This window comes from Quercus suber, unplaced genomic scaffold, assembly GCF_002906115.3.
Source record: "Quercus suber isolate HL8 unplaced genomic scaffold, Cork oak 2.0 scaffold_146, whole genome shotgun sequence".
NCBI classification, from domain to species: domain Eukaryota; kingdom Viridiplantae; phylum Streptophyta; class Magnoliopsida; order Fagales; family Fagaceae; genus Quercus; species Quercus suber.
In genome coordinates, this window is record NW_027069607.1 from 65,637 (window position 1) to 74,705 (window position 9,069).

Genomic DNA, 9,069 nt, shown 5'->3' on the forward strand with positions numbered 1-9,069 from the left:
TTGGGCATTTCGCTTTATGGCTTTGTGCCTCCTGCCATGCCAAGTTGCTATTCCCTTTAGTTTGGGCCTGCCGTGTGCTTTCCCTCCCAGTATACTTACTGGATTCCTCTTCTTATTTCTTGTGGGCTCCAACGTCTCTTTTTTCTTGTGGGCATCATTAGCCCATTTTGGTTTTGTTTCACACATGGATTTCTTTACTAACTCACTTTAGGCTTCCTTGGCCCAATTTTCTCTATAAACTTTATCCTTTGGGCTCATAGGTTCTCCATTTGCCTGTTACTCTCTTTTTTTTCTTATTGCAGTGGGCCTACTATGGCCCTTTCTTTCTTTTCCCTCATCCTTTCCATGGATTTGTTTCTTTTCTCTTTCCGGGCCTATTCAAGCCCATTTGCTTCTTCTGGACCCATCTCATGGACCCTTGAACCATCCATATGCCTTCTTTTTTCTTTTTGGTGTTTCTTTCAGTTCGCCCGCAACTCTGGGCCTTGGGCCTGCTGGGCTTCATAAAAAAAATGAGCCTCAACAACAACTCGTATAATAAATAAATATTTATTTTATTTTAGATTTGTCAAATACCTTTTATATCCAACATATATTTTAAATTTAAAAAGAAAAGTGAGTAATTACAAAAATTTACAAGGGATATAATTGAAAATTGAAACTTTAAAGACCCTAGAACTAATAATACTTTTTTTTTTTTGGCATAAAACTTGCACAGATGAAATTGGATGAGCTTGTGGAAGATGTTATGAATTTGGCCATCAACAAAGAATATATAGATGGTAATCGTGGTCATAGTCAGGATTAGTCTACTGTTTGCTCAAATTCTTTCAATATTAATATTTAGCATTTGGCGAGTTCTAAGGATATTATATTTTTGTTGAACTATGTTATTTTATTTTTGTTAAATGTTGTTATTTTGAATTTGGGTTAAAGTATATGCACTTCTTTTGGAGTGTAAAGAACTTATTTCTAAATGAATGTTATATTTTTGTTGAACTATATTATTTTGAATGTGGGTTGAAGACTTGAAGTGTATGCACTGCTTTTTGGGATGTAAAAAAACTTATTTCTAGATAGATGTTATATTTAATATTATGCAGGTTGAAATTGGTTGTGTTACATTTGTGTCAACACAACATGACTTGTTTATTAAGCGTGTCAAATGGGTTAGGTTAGGTCAACTCACCTTATTAACAGGTCGGGTTAAGGTTGAAGGATCATGACACGATTATTAAATGAGTCAGGTTAGGGTTGAGCCATTTAGTCAAATACCCCTACCTCGACACGACACGAACCCGACACGCTAACCCAAATTGACACCCCTACTCTCCATAAATTCATAGTAGGATCTACTCAATAAATTCATGGTGAGGTCTATTATGAATTTGAGAGAAAGGAGTACTACTTTACTAAACTCTGCTAGGGATGGAAATTTTGCCTCACTTTGCTTGACCCGCCTTGCTTCATCTCGCGCAAGTTATCCCCTCCCCGCAAAGGTGGTGGGACGAAAATAGGGTGAGATTTTAGCTCCGTACCATGGAGCAGAGTGCAGATAAGTTTAGACTTTTTAGATCCACCCTGCCCCGCCTCACTCCGCATTGAAAATGGTTAAATTGTAAAATCTTCATACTCTAAAACCTTACTATTTAAACAAACACACATACATTAACCTACGTTGATAGACATTTTCGTAATCTACTGATAAACATCTAACCTATATTGAACTTTGTACTCAATGTAATTTTTTATTTGGCTAGCATATACATTCATTGTTTCATTTTATTCATGTAAATTTTTTTGTCTTTCCCATTATTCTATATTATCTTTGTTGGAGATATGTAGAATTTTACGGGTTGGGGCGGGGCTTCACAAGGCTCCAAAGGGTGGGAATGGGGCAAGAAAATTTTTCCCGTCGTGTGGGGTAGGGTAGAGGTGAAGACCCTATCCTTCAGCCCGCTCCACCCCATTGCCATTCTTGTACTCTGGGAGTACCTAAGTATTTTTCATTTATTTATCACTAGTTTGTAGCCCCATGCATATGCTCAGGTACAATTAAAAACAATCACAATATATCGTTCAAATTATATATATTTTTTTTTGAAAAGAGGTTCAAATTATACATAGTATTAGCTTTTTTTTTTTTTTTTAAACCATACATTTCTAAAATATGTAATCCAAAGAGTAATATATATATATATATATATATATTTAGAATTTAATTGGCTTTAAATTTTTCGGTTTTTTTACTCAATAATTCACTTGCCACAAAAATTAAAAATTTAGATGAACATGTAGCAAAAAATTAGACTCCAATTGAAATCCAATTTAGAATCTAATTAGATTTGGACTCTTCGATTTTTACACTTAATAATTCACTTGGCACAAAATAAAAAATTAAATAGGACACATGACACAAAATTGATAATCTAATTAAAATCTAATTGGATTTTCTCTGAGTTTTGGCTATATATATATATATATATTCTAGTCCCACAGGTATAAATTTTGTATTTCTTTTTTTTTTTTCTTTTTTTAAGGAAATACATTTTTGGTTTCTACATTTCAACCACCTTCCCATTTTGGTCCCTAGTTTTCTATTTTACCACTTTTAGTCCCAAAAAGAATGGGGAAAAAAAAAGTTACATTTCGGTCCCTACCGTCATCTCACTAACAAAAATTAACTTTCGTGGTAAACAGAGTGCACAGTTAGCACACAAAACACCTATGTAGCCATTAAAATAATAATAATAAATTCTAAACTTAAGATTTTTAATAAATAAAATAATTAAAATAAGATATTCTTTATATTCTTTTCTTTTCATCATTTTTTTGGTCATGTTCTTCACCGGAGTTCTTCCCCAAATATCATGTTCTCAATTTTAATTTTAATTGAAAACAATAACCCATTTATCCAACACCTTTCTCTCGCTAACTCATCTTCAAATACAAGTCTCTACCTTTGTTTCTTTTTCTTTTTCTCTCTCTCAAATCGGTGTCTCTCTCTTAGATCAGTGGGTCTCTCTCTTTAATCTCTCTATCTCTCAACTTGGTGGTGGAGATCACGGTGGAGATAGGTGGTGGTGAATTCCGATGGTGGGTTTTTTTGGGTTGTGATTTTTGTTGATATGAGTTTATGGGTTTGTGGCAAATATGATTTTTTGTTTCGAAGTTGGATCTGATTTTGTGTTTCGACGGATTGGTGGGTTTCTAACTGGGAGATTGGTGTTGATTTTGTGAACAAAAAGGATGCAGATCTGTTAATTTTGGTCAATGTACGTTGGGTTTAAATTTCTTGTATGCAAATCTGTTGATATTAATTGGTTGATTATTGTTTGATCCAACTTTTGAATTTTGATGTGTTTGGTTACAAAGAAAGTACAAGAAAAAAAAAAAATAAGGATTAATTTGCCATGAACATGATCAATAATGTTTTGGGGAAGAACATAAAGAACATGAACATGTTCTTCCAAAAAATTAATGAAAAGAAAAAAAAATTATTTTAATTTATTTTTAAATAAATCATAAGTTTAGATTTTTTTTTTTTTTTTTTTTTAAGAAACAACTTTAGAATTTTGTCTAAATTGTTCTTCTAAAGTAGCTTTTCAACAACAACACATACACAACTTTCTCAACATTAAGCGAAAAGAAACTCACATATTAAAGTGAGGAGGAGGCAAGAAAACTTGGGTGGGTTTTGCTCCCTGAAACAAAATAGAGGATATATAAAATTAGAGAGATTCCATCAAATAAGGAATTTTGAGTTGAATCACCTTAGGATTTTTTATCAACTTAGAAATTTTCAGTCACTGAAGAGAAAGAGAAATAAACAAATCCCTAATCACATGATATTATATTGTAACTCTTTAACATGTGCTTTTGTAATGTAGCTCACTAATATTTCATATAGTTTATTAAGATAATTTCAATACTATTAATAAGATATCTTCTTTCTTTTACATACAATTTTTTATTAATCCATGCATCGCATGAGAATATTGCTTGTTAATGAAAAAAAAAAAAACAATGTTTCATTATCTTCCTCTAAAAAAAAGTTACTAATTTTACATTTTAACTTCGTATCTTGGTTGCAAATGGATCAATAATTGGAAGTTGGAACATTGGGCTTGGATCATTAGTTTTACTATTTTCCCCTAAATTTTGTCTATAATTTATCAATGTGATATTATTTTACAAAATATAAGACATTTATCATGATCACTTTCTTCACTTTCATACCTTTATTTTTTGATAAGCCCAATCTATTTTTTAGAATCATCTTAATAAATATAATGAGTCCTATGAGAGTCATTTGGTACAATCACAACTTTTACTATCCAAATTTTATTATATAATAATATATAATTTGGTTACAATTTTTCCAAATCCAATATACAAATATATAATTCCATTGACCACTAGCTGTTGTAAGTTACGAGGCCATAACCTCAAGATATGTTTTTGTTAGATTATTTGCATCCTATATATGAAAGGGCAACATTATAGTGATTTTTTTTTTAACCACATAGTGATTTAGCAAGATAAGCATAGGAGAAAACGAGGAGTAAATATTTTTGGGACACTGACTTGATTTATTATTAACAATTTTTAGCTACATGTGAAAGGAAAATTGCCTTACACCTTATCATTTATATTGCTAAATCATCCCAATTATGTTTCCCATCATCAAGGGAGTCAATTTTGTATTATATCAAGTAGCTAGTATTGTTGGAATTTTTCATACTAAAACCTATGCCGGTATAGAAACACATTTGTTTACTATCGGTTTAAATACCGGCCATACCAAGTCATTTCAGCGATACCGAGGCATATATTGGATTTTGGCTGAAAAATTAATACTGGACTAAACAAAAAAAAAAGAAAATATGAGGTTTTAGATCTAAATCCCTCACTTTCCTCTCACAATAACTTTATCTTGCTCACAATGCCACCTTTGTCTACGTGTTTTCGGTAGCAACCCATGTCACCATCTCCTATTCACCTTCTTCTTTTTCTTCAGACATTCACCCAAACCATACGCTTCCTCTGCTATTTCAATGTGACGATTCTGCTTCTTTTTAACTTGCCTTTTCCTTTTTAATGTTTTTGTGGGCTTGGCAACCCACGTGACCATCAGTCAAAATTTCAAATTTCAAGTCTTTTATTTTATTTTTTAATAAAACTAATATTTGATTTTGCCTTTATTCCTTTTTTATTTTTATTTTTTTGGTTGAGAAAGTTGCCTTTATTCCTTTTGTGTGCCTTGCTAGTTACTTGTTCTCTGTCTCATACTCATGTCAACTTATTATTATTAATTTATTACAATGTTATTTAAGTATGTCAATATTTATTATATTATATTATTATTGAAATAACATTTGTACTAGAGATTAAGATATTAAAAAGATATGAGCTTATAAGTTTATATTAGCGACAATCTAGAAATGGTCCACCGGTACTGAAATATTTTATTTCAGTAAGTAAATTAAAACGCTCTTCGATACGGTATTGACTTTCTTGCTCATCACACAACAAAAAACCTTCGAACCTTGAAGGAACAAGATAACAGTATTCTCTTATTTGTTATATTGATACGAAATTAAATATCAAATATTAGTCAAGTGCTTCTTTACGGGTTTTTTTTTTTTTTTTAAAGTGTTAATCTAAATCTTTCATTGGTGGAGTCAAATCCTAGAAATTTATTTCTAATAAATAATGCTCCCAAGAAACTCAATACAATAGTTCCAACAATTATTCCTCCAATGGGATCATTGGCTAAAGTGAAATTCAGTAATACATTCGGGCATTCATTAGGATGCTTCAGTTGCATACACCATCACATGCAGTTCCACTTGACAAATATTGATGTTGGACAAGAGGGAATAAGCAAAATCAGATTTAAAACTATCGGGTCTCTAATTTGTGTAGCGCTAAGATTTAAGTGATAAAGTGCAAACTCGTCAATTGAAGTAAATGCGTCCAGATGGAGCCAAGCCCTTGTCCCTGTGGCTACAGAAATGGTAAGTAGCTCCCTTAGGATGGTCACCGGTGTGGTGCCAATGCCAAAGTTAGTATAAGAAAACTCTTTGGGAAAAAATAATGTAATGTAATGGAGCAAGAAGTATTTTTGGTTGTGTCTATGTACCTTATGTTGGTGCTTGGAGTGCTATATATACATTCCGGTAGCCCCTAGTTGTTGTGGCTATTATGGTGGTTTTAATGCTCCTTTGGGTAACGTCTCATCCCAGTAATATGGTCCTTAATGGACCTCCAAAGGTCTGCACAGCTGGCCTTGTAATCGTCCTAATCATTTATTGGCTACATTGAATGGCTTCTCTGCCTTCGTCAGTGGTGTGGTTATATCGCTGGGGATGCTTCGTTGTTCCGTCTGTCAAGGCGACTTCGTTAGTATTAAGGGATTCGTCCTAGGAAGTCTATCTCGCCAATCTCATCATTAAGGATTTGGGTTAGGTTTTAATTGGGGAAGATTGCATATAAAAAGGATTACTAGGGTTTCTAATGAGGAAAAGGAATAGAGGGGTTTGTGGATAAAACAAATGGGAAAAACCAAGATTTGGGTTGTTGTTTTAGGGCTGTGAACAATAAGGTTAAATGTGATCTTTATACAAGCTTTCAAGCTAAGGGTGCAACCATGGAGTTAAAGATTGACATTTCCACGCAAAGGTTTTTTTTTTTTTTTTTTTTTTTTTTTTTTTTTTTTTTTTTTCGGTGGCAAAAATATTATTTTAGTTATTAGATTTTGAGGTTATAGTTAATTTAGTCCCTACATTTTTATAGCAGTTAATTTGATCTATGTTATTTTCAATTTGCAGTTAATTTTGTTTCTACTATTAACTCACTGACGGAAAAAGCATACATAGCACACTTAAAACCTACATGCCTAATAAAATAAAAATACTGATAATTTTTTTAATAAAATTTAAAAATTGTTTCATCATATTTAAATAAAAATAAAAATGACTAAAAATAAAAATCTTAATTTTTTTTTCGCACTTTCATTTCTATTTTTGCAGTTTCTTCTCTTTTCTTTTCTTGCAAGGGCGGAGCCACCTATAACATGCCCCCCCCCCCCCCCCCCAAAAAAAAAACTATTGAAATCCTTCCACTGTTGGTTTCTCAAATTAATAGACCCCCACCCAAATAAAACATAGCCTTTTACCAAAACCTATAATAAATGCCTAGCTGGCTTGAGTCCTTTCTGTTTATATTTTAAGAATATACAAGATTGCATTGTGTTCTTTGTGTATTCAATTGTTAAAGTGCAATGTACATAGTGCACTGTTCAAACTTATGAGGTTCCNNGGAAAAAAAAATAAGGTTAATTTTTTAGATTTTAAATTTTATATAATTTTAGGTTATTTTATTACATAAAATAATTAGATCCACATCCACATGATATCATTTCATTGGACCAACCACATGTGTTAGGTTTAGGTGTCATTTAACAGACACATCAGCATCTTTCTAACAGAATGACTGCCAATCAAAACAAACCATATCGTTAGAGACAAATCAAAATTTTAAATAGGGCAAAATCCAAAAACCCTTATGAAGGCCCAAACAATGTGTTTTGTCCTTTAATTAAAATATAAAAAAAGGGGGAAATGTTTTTCTGGTCCTTACATTTTGGCTCCATTCCCATTTTGATTCCTACTTTTCTATTTTACCACTTTTAGTCCCTAAGATGAAAAACACATTTCATTTTGGTATCTACCATCATCTCACTAATGGAAATTACTTTTTTATTTAGAGAGTTTTAACCTATGGCGTCCGTTTCTGATAATAGCTCTTTATTATCAGACCAAGACACTAATCAGTTTTTGGTGTAGGCGGGAATTGAACCCCAGATCTCTTATACAACCATCAGAGACTTTACTAGTTTAGCTAACTAGAACCCATCACTAACAGAAATTACTTATGTGGCAAACAACGTGCACTTTTGGAACACAGAATGCCTACGTGGCCTTTAAAAAAAATTTTAATTTAGCATTTAAATAATGCACATCAGCATTTTAAATATTAAAAAAGCTATGTTATTTTTTAATTAGAAATTTTTTTTTTTTTTTTTTTTTTTTTTTTTTTTTTAATTCTCAGAAATTTGGACCATTTCATGAATTTTTATGGTTTGGTGATTATTATATCAAATTCTTATTTTAATATACTACAACAATTTTAAATATTTATAGACTTATATCTTTTGAATTTGTAAAGTGAGTCTGTTGTATATATGGTGTGGTGATTGCCTGGGGCTTAAAGCAAAATACTATAGCATAAAAATTCGTGCAATGCTTGAAGTTTTTTTTATCTTTATGTGCTATCCCACAATTAAAGTAAACTTATATTATTAAGTAGGAAATCTACTTCATAATTGTTTTTCTTTATTAAAATCCTTTTTTTTCCCTATAAATTTAGGGATACCATTGTTATGAGAAATAAAAATCCTATTGCTAAGGTAAGGTTCCTAAACCTAACTCTTTAATCCTATTGCATGCTTTCATTTATATAGTTTTATTTGGATGGATGATTTCCCTCTCCCCTGTATGTGCGTGTGTGTGTGTGTTTGTTTCTCAAAAAAAAAAAAAAAAAATTGATGAAGATGACTAAAATATTAAAGTAAGAGTTATAAGAATGTGTATTTTACATAGGGTACATTTAGTACATTGAATGTAGATTACATTAGGAATAGTTTTTTTTGGAGAAACATTAGGAATAGTAATCTTTATTACTGAGAATACAAGACATTGTAATAGAATAAGTATTACTATCTATAACTATAAGTTTGGTTATTATATATAGAAAGCTTGTAAAAGATAATGTATAAGTAAACTTTATATTTTTAAAAATATATTAATTTTAAAAGCTATTATATGTACTAAGGAATAGTTATTACATCCATTTTAAAGAGAAATAGCTATTCTTCAATTTAAAAAATAGTTATTCCAATGTAATAACTAATACACGTAATAAAAATGCAACCAAATGATTGAATTGTTATTACACATGAATAACTATTTCATTACAGGAATTCTTACAGTATACCAAACATAC